Source organism: Pristiophorus japonicus, chromosome 17 (assembly GCF_044704955.1).
Source record: "Pristiophorus japonicus isolate sPriJap1 chromosome 17, sPriJap1.hap1, whole genome shotgun sequence".
Lineage (NCBI taxonomy): Eukaryota > Metazoa > Chordata > Chondrichthyes > Pristiophoridae > Pristiophorus > Pristiophorus japonicus.
The window spans coordinates 69,659,159-69,671,171 of NC_091993.1; positions in this window are offsets into that span (position 1 = coordinate 69,659,159).

Genomic DNA, 12,013 nt, shown 5'->3' on the forward strand with positions numbered 1-12,013 from the left:
CACCACCACGATCTGGTCTAAAAATGGTGGCCGCCAAACTAGCGCCTGGGACTCGGCGGCTGCCATTTTACTGGGAGCTTTAGAGCTGTCAATAGCAGCGCTGGCCATGGGAATGTAAATTAAAAGATGATGTCACACACCAACTTAACATCACTTCAGTGAACTTCGACCTTAGCACTGAGTTCAGCGCTCCTAAACTCGCCATGAAAACCCAGCGTTCAGCAGGCTTACTGGATTTTAAAAATCTTATTGAAGTCAAACATGATTTCCTTTTCATAAATCCATGTTGACTTTGTCCAATCCTATTATTATTTTCTAAGTGCCCTGTTACCACGTCCTTAATAATAGATTCCAGCATTTTCCCTACTATTGATGTCAGGCTAACTGGTCTGTAGTTCCTCGTTTTCTCTCCCCCTCCTTCCTTAAACAGTGGGGTTACATTAGCTACCTTCCAATCCGTGGGAACCGTTCTAAGAATCTGTGGAATTTTGGAAGATGACAACCAATGCATCCATTATCTCTATAGCTACCTTTTTCAAAACCCGAGGATGTAAGCCATCATGTCCAGGGGATTTATCGGTTTTCAGTCCCATTAGTTTCTCTAGGAGGAAGGATGCAACCAAGACAGCCACTTTCTGGCCAGGATATCTGGGATGGATCATCCGCCTGTAATACCTGTTACCACAACTCCAATTCCCCTTTCAACATTTATCCCACACCTACCTCCCTCTGTTGCTGACCATTATAGAGTCCTCTCGGCCACAATGCTGAAATAAATGCCACCACAGAGCAAAGTTTCCAAACCAACTTTATACATTTATCCATCCAATACGACATAAAAAAATGAACTCATCACCTTTATGCACTTCCTTAGTGACTGTCCTGTGTGGGCCTTTGCCTCATCATCATCATCATAGGCAGTTCCTCGGAATCGAGGAAGACTTGCTTCCATTCTTAACATGAGTGCTTTGATGGCTGAACAGTCCAATACGAGCACCACAGTCTCTGTCACAGGTGGGACAGATAGTTGTTGAGGGAAGGGGAGAGTGGGACAGGTTTGCCGCATGCTCTTTCCGCTGCCTGCGCTTGATTTCTCGGCGTCAAGACTCGAGGTGCTCAGCACCCCCTCAGATGCACTTTCTCCACTTAGGGTGGTCTTGGGCCAGGGACTCCCAGGTGTCAGTGGGGATATTGCGCTTTATCAGGGAGGTTTTGAGGGTGTCCTTGTAGCGTTTCCGCTGCCCACCTTTGGCTCATTTGCCATGAAGGAGTTCCGAGTAGAGCACTTGCTTTGGGAGTCTCGTGTCTGGCATGCAAACTATGTGGCTTGCCCAGCGGAGCTGATCGAGTGTGGTCAGTGCTTCAATGCTGGGGATGTTAGCCTTGATGAGGACGCTGATGTTGGTGTGCCTGTCCTCCCAGGGGATTTGTAGGATCTTGCGGACTATCCTACTGATGTCACGCAGTGGCTGCAGCTTGGCTGGTGGAAGGCTACTGACTTTCAGTGTGGAGCACTGCAGATGACCTTGCTGGTCGACCTTGAAGAACTGGTGGCTGTGACTGTGAAATCGAGTGATGGTGTTTCTTCTTCACTCTCCTCTCCTTGATCAACCACTGGTTGGGCAGGATGTATTTCTTGGTTGTGTGAAATGAGGAAGGCACAAGGGTGGAGTTGTGGTGAGCAGAAGGTGGGAAAGCCAAGAGGTCCATGCGAGAAGGAGGATAACGTATGAGGATACCGGCATCTTGTAGCCATTTAGCCCTGCCACTGGCTAAGGGCTCAGCCATGCCCCTGCCAAGAATGGCCAGCACTATCTCATGCAAGGGGGCGAGGTGAAGCTCGGAATGGGAGATGTGCCTCGTGATTGGTGCAGATTGTTGGTGAGTGATTTGGGGTAGGGGTCGTGCATCAAGCAGTGTGTGAGGCTAATGGTGCAGTTGGTAGGAAACGGCTTTTGAAGATACATTCGCTGATCTTAACCACTGGTCTGAGGATGTGAAGCTTCTTTGGGCACTGAAGCCAGGTGGTGGGGATGACACTGGTGGCACTTAAGTCCTCAGTGATGTGGTCCCACATCTTTCTGGAGGGCCTCCTGGCCCCAGTGGGTAGAGGACCTCTCTTGCAGTGTTGACCCACCCCTGTACAAAAATGGAGTGCTGTGTGCCAGACCCTGGGTGTCACTTCCCTGGCTTGCTAAGCCATTTGTGTTAGTGCTGAAGCACTTTTCCCATTCAGCTTTAAGAGCTGAAGACTCCCATTTGGGAATACTTGTTAATGTTAATTTGTTTTTCAGAAGGTAGTGGAGCTGCAAGGGCTGAAGCTGCATATTTTTACATCATTTTTATTTTGATCATTTCAGGAGGCATTGCCCCTTTAACAAAACGACAATGCATTGCCTGCTTAAGATCCCACAATGCTTTGCAAAATTACAGCCTCGCTTTCAGAGGCTGTTAGAAGCTGCAACACCGCTACTCGATGCCACATTGGGGCCTGGTGCTGGGGTGCATGCCCCCAGGAGGGCGTTACACGGTGAGTTTAGCATTGGGCTAATAATCATTAGTCCCCAACACCAATGTTTCAATTCTACCAGCGCCACCACTTGCAGTGGCCATTAACCTGAGGCTGCAGTGGCACCGACAGCTCTGGTGGCGGCCACGAATTTCTTGGCCAATCTGTTTTAGTGACGCTGATTGAGAGATAAATATTGGCCAGGATGCCGGGGGGCATCTTTTTCATGAAATAGTGCCAAAGGATTTTTATGTCCAACTGAGAGGGCAGATAAGGCCTCAGTTTAACATCTCACCTGAAAGGCAGCATCTCCGACAGTGCAGCACTCCCATGATACTACACTGGAGTGTCAGCCTATGTTTCGGGAGTGGGACTGGAAGCCACAACCTTCTGACTCGGGGCTAACAACTAAGCTGCAACTGACACCTTGGCCTGAAAGGTTAACCCTACTGTGCTCTCTCCAAGAAGACAGGGTTTAAAAAAGGATTAGAATTCTCGTTAGTAATGGGGATGAGAAGGATTGGCTCTAGATTCACACTATGGAACTTGATGGAGCTTTGGAAGGGTAGGACCCCAAATTTAAAGGGGTTGCATCCGCTGGTGGCTCCTGCTTTGGAATGGGGCCACTATCAAACGATACATTTTCTTTGCTGGTCCAGGCTGCTTCTGTGGGGCCCACTTGTGCCCCTCTGGAGGCCAATAATCCTCATGCTGCTTAGCATGCTCGCATCCACATGAGCTGGGTCCCATTAGAGCCAAGGAAGCAAGAATTTCCAGTGCCAGGAATCCCTGTCCACAGCCCACCCTCTCTGCATCGGTACTCTTATTTGGGGGGGGGGGGGGGTGGAGGGTTAGAGACTTTGCCAACAACTCCCCCTCCACCCCCCAAAGAAAAGACCATTCCAAAGTCCCAATTAAAGCCAGGACTTGGCATACCAGGTTCTAGTGGAGCTTCCATACTTTGAGTGTGTCTGACCCCCGGGTATCAGAAAGCTCACAGTATGTCTGACCCCTGGGTATCAGAAAGCTCAAAGTATGTCTGACCCCCGGGTATCAGAAAGCTCACAGTATGTCTGACCCCCGGGTATCAGAAAGCTCACAGTATGACCCTGGGTATCAGAAAGCTCACAGTATGTCTGACCCCCGGGTATCAGAAAGCTCACAGTATAACCCCGGGTATCAGAAAGCTCAAAGTATGTCTGACCCCCGGGTATCAGAAAGCTCACAGTGTGTCTGACCCCCAGGTATCAGAAAGCTCACACTACGAAATGGAAAGAGAAAGAGAGAGCTATCCAATTCTACACAACGGCAGGCTTTCCACAGGTGCACAGAGCATGTGGCACCCAAAGCCCCATATGACAAGCCCCTCCAATTCTATGAACAGGAAAGGCTATCATTTGATTAATGTGCAGTTTGTGTGTGATGTCAGGCACCTCTTCTTGCATGTAAATCACCAATACCCAGGAAGCTGTCCAAGATGCTTTCCTTAAATGACAATCTATCATATTAGTCCTGATGACTCTCTCTCCCCTGTGTAATCTGTTTTTTAATAAGAATGTGCAGTCTATCTTTAACACATGCACAGTGATCAGCACAGTAAGTTATTGCACTCAATTAAATCATTAAACTTGTGCTGAATGTATGTTGAGGCTTGTCATTTGGAACAGATCACTTGTAGGAGTTTCGACGATGCACCAGTCTGTTTCGGAATGTTGGTCGCCCGCCCAGTTCAAGAATGAAGCATTATTTGGCACATGTGGCAGGTGGCTTGCCAAAAGTATTGCTGGCTGAATGATTAAAGGATGAGACATCAACCTGTTTCCTACAAACAGAGAGAACAATTCATCAGATTAAATAGTTGTGATGGTGTAGTGACAGAAGGCATTGGCAAAGGTTCTGCAAAAACAAAAAGGGCCTTCACATATGAAAGTCTCAGACACACTGTGAGCTTTCTGATACCTGGGGTCAGATATAGTGTGAGCTTTCTGATACCCGGGGTCAGACATACTGTGAGCTTTCTGATACCCGGGGGTCAGGCATACTGTGAGTTTTCTGATACCCGGGGGTCAGACATACTGTGAGCTTTCTGATACACGGGGGTCAGACATAGTGTGAGCTTTCTGATACCCGGGGATCAGACACACTGAGTTTTCTGATACCCGGGGTCAGACATACTGTGAGCTTTCTGATACCCGGGGATCAGACACACTGTGAGCTTTCTGATACCCGGGGTCATACTGTAAGCTTTCTGATACCTGTTGCTTTGAGAAGGATATGAATTGTGCAGCCCTCCCGACGAGAGCATCAGTCACTTTCGTGATGCAGTGTTGAGCTGTTGCCTGACCAATGTGGCAAAGGCTACCAGGAAGGATTCCGATGCAAAGGAATTCAAAGCAGTGGTGGCTTACATTGGTACTGTGTCCTGGTGGAAGTGGGTTGCACGACTTCAGCCAGCAGCTGAAATATTTCCACAAGCTTTTCAAAGGAAATCAAGCCTCATAAAGCTCTCATGAGTGGAAACATCTAAAAACATCTCAATAAGACCACTGATCTGTAAACACTGGTCAGTGAGTATTTGCATGCACGGAACATAGGAAGCTCCAATCAATCACCTTCCATCACCTTGTCATCCTCAAAATATAGAAATGGAAGGATTCCCATTGAGAAATCTGTATATCCAGTGCACAACTGTACTTTGTACAGAACTGACTAAATAGGGTCAGAGAATTCCTGACAGAACTGCCGGGGCATCACACAGCTAAAATCAATATGCAGGCCAAGTACAACCAACCTTGAGCTGCAGTAAAGGGCCTCCTTAAAACAGTATCCGTCTCAGGAATACCTACCTTCCTGCAGCCCATCCTGCTAGTTATGTAGCGGTAGTAATTTAGGTTGGGGTTTTGGGCAGAAGTTGGGGACAATGGAGTGAGGGTGGGGGGGGGGGGGTTAGCCATAATGTTCCCTTTAAACTGTGCAGCCGTGTAGCACTCTGGAGCTCCCGTGCAGCCAGCTCACCAGCTTTTAAAGGGAAAAACAGCGCATGTCAGAGTTTTGAATGGGCTGCACGGCTAGTTAAAGGGGCCACGCGGTTCAAAAAAAATGAGAGGAAACATTGGTTAGCCACGACAATTGATTCTTTAAATATGGGATGGCCTACCAGTGAATGTTAAATATGATTAGTGTTAATTCTCATGGAGAATTCTTATTATTGGTAGTCTGTCGTATCCAACAAAGACATTGATGTGCTAATCATCAATGGCATGTGTCTTCAAGTGGCTGTTTAGGCCAATTCTGGATGCACATAGTCTCTTGCACGTCAGACAAGGGAAGTTCGATGTGCCTGATGCTGATGTACTGCCACCAGATGTCCAGGCGTTGACATCGGCTTTCTTCGAAGGTCTGGCAGGCAGTCCTCGTGAGGGTTCGGCACTGGATTTTATTAGCTGCTGTATTCTCGAGGTCCTTTGGTCGGATACCAGAGTACTGGAGCTTAGCCTTGATGCAATCTTTAGAGCGGGGGCGCCCCTGGTGTCTTTGACCTTCACAGAGCTCGCCGTGAAGAAGCTGACGAGGGTTCCTTGACTCATCCATGCGGATGACATGTCCAGCCCACCGGAACTGGGGTCACATGATCATCACCTCAATGCTAGTTGATTGTGCTCTCTCCAGAACCTCAAAGTTTGACACCTGGTCTTGCCAGCGTATGTGGAGTATAGATCTGAGACTGTGCATATGGAAAGCTTCCAACTTTTTGATGTGACGCCTGTAGGGTGTCCAGTTCTCACATCCATAAAGGAGAGATGAGAGAACGACTGCTCTATAAACCAACAGTTTAGTTGACAGTCGGATGTGGTGGTGACTGAACACCTTAGTGCGCAAGCGACCAAGTGCCTGGCTGGTTTTACAGATCCTTGCATCAATCGCCTTGTCCAAGGACCCATCACTTGATATGGTGCTGCCAAGGTACTTGAAGCTGTCTACTGACTTTAGTTGTATACTGCCGACTGTGGGAGCAGGTGCTGTGGTGCTAGGGGCAGGCTGATAGAGAACCTCGGTTTTATTAAGGCTGATGGTTAGGCCAAACAGTTCTGTTGCCTCAGCAAATTTGCTGAGTATGAATTGTAGGTCACTCTCCTTGTGTGCCATAAGGGCGCAGTTGTCAGCAAAGAGTGCCTCTAGGATGAGTCGTTTCCGTACTTTGGTCTTTGCAGCAAGGCGGCAGAGGTCGAACAGTGAACCATCTAATCGATATTTCAGGTAGATCCCAAACTCCAAGTCTTTTATGGCATAGTTCAAGATGCAGGCAAAGAATAGGTTGAACAGAACTGGAGCGAGTACACAACCTTGTTTCACTCCTTTTGAGATGGCAAATGGGGCCGTGGTTGTGCCGTCTGAGAGCACTTCACCTGTCATGTTGTCATGAAACAGCTTGATGATGTGGACAAACTTCGTTGGGCATCCAAGTTTTGTCAAGATTGACCACACCGCTGCTCTGTTGACAGTATCAAAGGCCTTGTTGAGGTCAATAAATACAGCGTACAGGTCCATGTTCTGCTCAATGCGCTTCTCCTGCACTTGTCTGAGTGCAAAGATCATGTCTGCTGTGCTCCGACCAGGTCGAAAGCCACATTGTGTTTCTGGAAGATTTACTTCTAAGACACTAGCTATGAGTTGGTTCAGCACTATGCGGGCGATGATCTTCCCAGCAATGGACAGAAGCGATATTCCCCTGTCGTTGCCACAGTCTGCTTTGTTGCCCTTGTTCTTGTAGAGGGAAACTATCATAGTGTCACAGAAGTCCTGTGGCATGTCTTCATCTTCCCAGATGCTAGTTATTATGTCATGATTTCGGCAGGGATTCCATCCTTTCCTGGAGCCTTTCCAGTACTCATCTGGTTGATGGCTTTCTTTACTTTGTCCATGCTGGGAGGAAGATCGAGATCTTCTTTGATAGATTGTTGGGGTATGGAGTCAAGTGCTTCTTCGTTCACTGTTGAAGGTCGATTAAGAAGATTACAGAAGTGTTCTCTCCACCTCTCATTTATGCCAGTCCAGTCTTTGATCAAAGTGCTGCCATCTGCTGAAAGGAGTGGAATAGTGCTGGGTTTTGATGGTCCATAGACTGACTTGATGGCACTGAAGAACATCTTGGTATTGTGAGTTTCAGCATAATGTTCCAATTCCTCTGCTTTCGTCTGCCACCATTTATCTTGCATCTGGCGAAGGTCTCTTTGTGTTTTGCTCTGCATGTGTCTGTAGCGGTCCCTCTTGAAAATTGAGGAAGGGTCATTTTGCCATTCCAGGTATGCTTTTTTCTTTTCATCCAGCATCTTGCAGATCTCAACGTTGTTTTCATCGAACCAGTCTTGGTGTACCTTCTTTTTAAGTCCAAGAGTTGTCTTTGCTGAGTCTATCACCATCTGTTTGAGCTTTGTCCCCTTCTGTGTGGTGTTGCCAGTGAGCGGTCCATGAGACATCAGCCTGTTATCGAGGTCATCCTGGAACTGCTCACAGTAGCACTGATGTTTCAGCCTAGCTGTGTTAAAGGCACTTCTGCTCGGTTTTGGACGCTTGCGCTGAAGTGGAGCAATGTACAGCTGGAGAATTCTAGTGCACGGTTTTTCCCATCATTGTTGAGGTGGTCCCCATCACTACCCTTTTTGATTCTGATTTTTGCTCAAAGCCACGTACAAACAGTTGGGAAATCAAAGGAAAATCCAGCATCTGCTGCAGTCTGAGCGAAGGAGGTAGCACGTGAAGTATGAAGACAAACATTCAGCTTTACTACACGTCCTTCCATGGCAACAAAGCAGCAGGGTAAAACTGAACTATCTTGGATTGACACACACCATTCTGATAAAGTGGACATTACCCTGTCACCAGAGGCTACTTACATGCTGCAGTGCAATGAGCTGAGCATGGAGGGGGTAGGATGATCACAGATGGATGCCTGGCTGCTCTTCTCTGTGTTTTCATTACAAAGCACAGCTTGATAGAAACAAAAGAAAAAAAAAAAGAGGAACGAAAAAGAAAAAAAAGAAAAAGACTTGCATTTCTATAGCACCCTTCCCATCCCAAATGGCTTTACAGTCAATGAAGTACATTTGATATGGAGTCACTATTGTAATGTGGGAAACACGGCAGCCAATTTGCACACAGCAAGGTCCCACAAACAGCATTGAGATCATGACAAGATAACTGGTTTTAGTAATATTGGTTGAGGGATAAATATAGGCCAGAACACTGGGGAGAACTCCCCTGCTCTTCTTTGAAATAGTGCCATGGGATCTTTTATGTCCACCTGAGAGGTTTAACTTCTCATCCAAAAGAAGATACCTCCGACAGTGCAGCAGTCCCTCAGTACTGCTTCAGAGTGTCAGCCTACATTATGTGCTCAAGTCTGTGGAATGGGGCTTCAATCTACAACCTTCTGACTCAGAGGCGAGAGTGCTATCCACTGAGCCACTACTGCCATTATAATCATGATCATTTGAGCATGGTGGGAGGTCTTCCTGATCTCACGCAGCTGTCCAGTCTAAAGGGCATTGTGCTGGCAATCTTCCCGATAAATCTGCTTGCTCCATTTCTTCATCCGCATCCTCATCCTCCTTCTTTGGGGATGATTCACCTTGGGCATGGTTACTGCAGCCAGCTGTACGTCTGAACAGCGGTGACCACCACACATAACTGTATGCACAATCAGACCGTGACAATGGTAAATATTCAGTTAGGCCAGGTTTTTTTGTTCTTGCCAACCCTCTCCTTAGAATTCAGTTTAACTTGCTTGATGGTTAGGACTGGCTGTTTGACAGACTTACATTAATGTTCATTAAGTGCCTTACTGAGCAAAGGATGGGAGCAAACAATTAATGTAGTGCCAGGAAAATGTCAACTGAAGGCCCATATAATCCAGAATATGGGGAATTCTAACCGAGCTGTGCGTCATAGGATGACAGCTAATTCATTCCCGAGCTCCTTCTCAAAGGTCACAGATACATCTGTCAGTCAAACCCACTATCCAGGCTGAGACCTGATTCTTTGATCTATGCTAACATCCCTTTGGAAACAAAGGGATAAGGCTGCATTTCCCTTATCAATGTTAAATGATTAGCCAGTTTTTGGAGTGGCTGGTCACTGGATGAAATGACACTGGACAATAGACATCTTCATCTTGCAATTGTCCTTAATCTTATCAAGTGGTACTTGTAAGGACTTCAGCAGCCAGCTCATTTGGAATGGAACTAATGTGTTTCCTTTCGAGAAACCGCATGTGCGCATCAGTTGTTAACCCTTCACTTGCTGTTTGCAGCAATAAATACGTTAAAAATGTAACACAGGCAAAAATGCAGTTTTGCCACGTTATCATCCCGACCCCCACCTCCCCTTTGAAGAACAGGTCAGGCCCATGATATTGAGGGTAAGAACATAAGGACATAAGAAATAGGAGCAGAAGTAGGGCATACGGCCCCTCGAGCCTGCTCCGCCATTTAATACGATCATGGCTGATCCAATCACCAACATGAACTGGTTGGGCTGAACAGCCTGTTAACATGTTGTAGCTTCTATGTAAGCCTATGTGACTCGCCCTCCCCCCTCCCCCCACACACACACACACAGCCCTTCACCACTCTCTACCCTTGAGTAGACAAGACATGCAAGGGGTACGTCAGACTGAACAAGCTGTGGTTATAGAGCCATTTTCTTGTCATACCAACCAGCCCTGCTGGTCTTTTCAGATGTGGGCTGTGCTGTGTGCTCTCTCTCTGCCTTTCCCCAAACCCTTCAGTGGAGTGAGCTAACTGTACCTCCTTCAGTTCCACTCGGTGTATTCTAACCCGACTTCTCTGGATGGTAAAATCATTTGGTTGATAACTTGCCATTGTCCTGAATTCCTTCACTTTTGAGAGCTGAGCCTAAAGGTCACTGCCTGCAATCATGCTAGCTCCCCGACTCTGTTCAGATGGGTTCTGTGCCAACCTAATTCTCTTCATAGGCTGGCACAAACTTTAAAAGCACATGGCCTGACAACTGTTGACTGCGAGACTCAAGACTGAACTATACATGTAGCCCGATATAATATGTAACAGGAGAACTTTGACCCTGAGCTGTCTCTCAGTACGACGGCCAATCAGTGACCATGTTTCCTCTAAGGTCACAGACACAGTTGTCAATTAAAGCCACATCCTCGGCCAGGGCGGATTGATCTGTTCCAAGGTGTATGGAACCGCCCCAAAGACGTCATATTGAGACAAATGGCTATATTTCCTCGTCAATGTTAATTGGTTCACCAATCATGGCCAAGATACTTCTCATTAAATGTGATGACCAATTCACAACTTCAATTTTCTATTATCCTTCTCAATTCACCTCTGAACACCATTGTGGACAGCTTCTCTGGAACCGAATGAATGTGTTCTCCTTTGAGAAATACAAAATGTTAAAGATAGACTGCACATTCTCATTAAAGAAACAGTTTACACTCATAGACAGGGGAGAGCGAGTCATCAGGACTAATATGATAGATTGTCATTTAAGGAAAGCATCTTGGACAGCTTCCTGGTATTGGTGTTTCACATGCAGGAAGAGGTGCCTGACATCACACACAAACTGCACATTAATCAAATGAAAGCCTTTCCTGTTCATAGAATTGGAGGGAGTTGTCATATGGGGCTTTGGGTGCCACATGCTCTGTTCACCTGTGGGAACCCAGCCGTTCTGTAGAACTGGATAGCTCTCTCTTTCTCTTTGCTTTTCAGGTTCCATTGAGAAGGATATGAATTGTTCCTTGCTCATTAATTCTTGCATGCTGTTTTCGGCAAAAACAAAATACAAGTTAAAAATTCAACACAGACAAAAAATATCCATTCTTGCCATACTCACCTTGGGTTGTTCCCCTACGCATTGGTTCCTATACCTCATTCAAGACCTTATTCTATTCCAGTCCTCCCACCTTTCACTTAAAGTGCTCATCACTTTGTCACTGAACATGTAGTTGCCTCCCAGCTTCATGTTGACCTGCCCCACAATTTCTTTATTGAATCCCCTCAGTCCAGTATTGACTCGAACTACAGCCCCAATACTGCACTGGTCAAGGTCAACAATGGCTGTGGAGTGTTATCCCTCCATTACCTTTCAACCATTAAATTAAATCAACAACAACAACAACTTATATTATATAGCACCTTTAATGTAGTGAAACATCCCACAGCGCTTCACAGGAATGTTATGAGATAAAACAATTTGGCACTGAACCGCATAAGTAGAAATTAACACAGGTGACCAAAAGCTTGGTCAAAGAGGTAGGTTTTAAAGAACTTCTTGAAGGAGGAAAGAGAGGTCGAGAGGCGGCAAGGTTTAGGGAGGGAGTTCCAGAGCTTGGGGCCTAGGCAATAGAAGGCACGGCCACCAATGGTTGAGCGGTTATAATCAGGGATGCTCAAGAGGGTAGAATTAGAGGAGCGCAGACATCTTGGGGGGGGGGGGGGTTGTGGGGCAGGAGGAGAT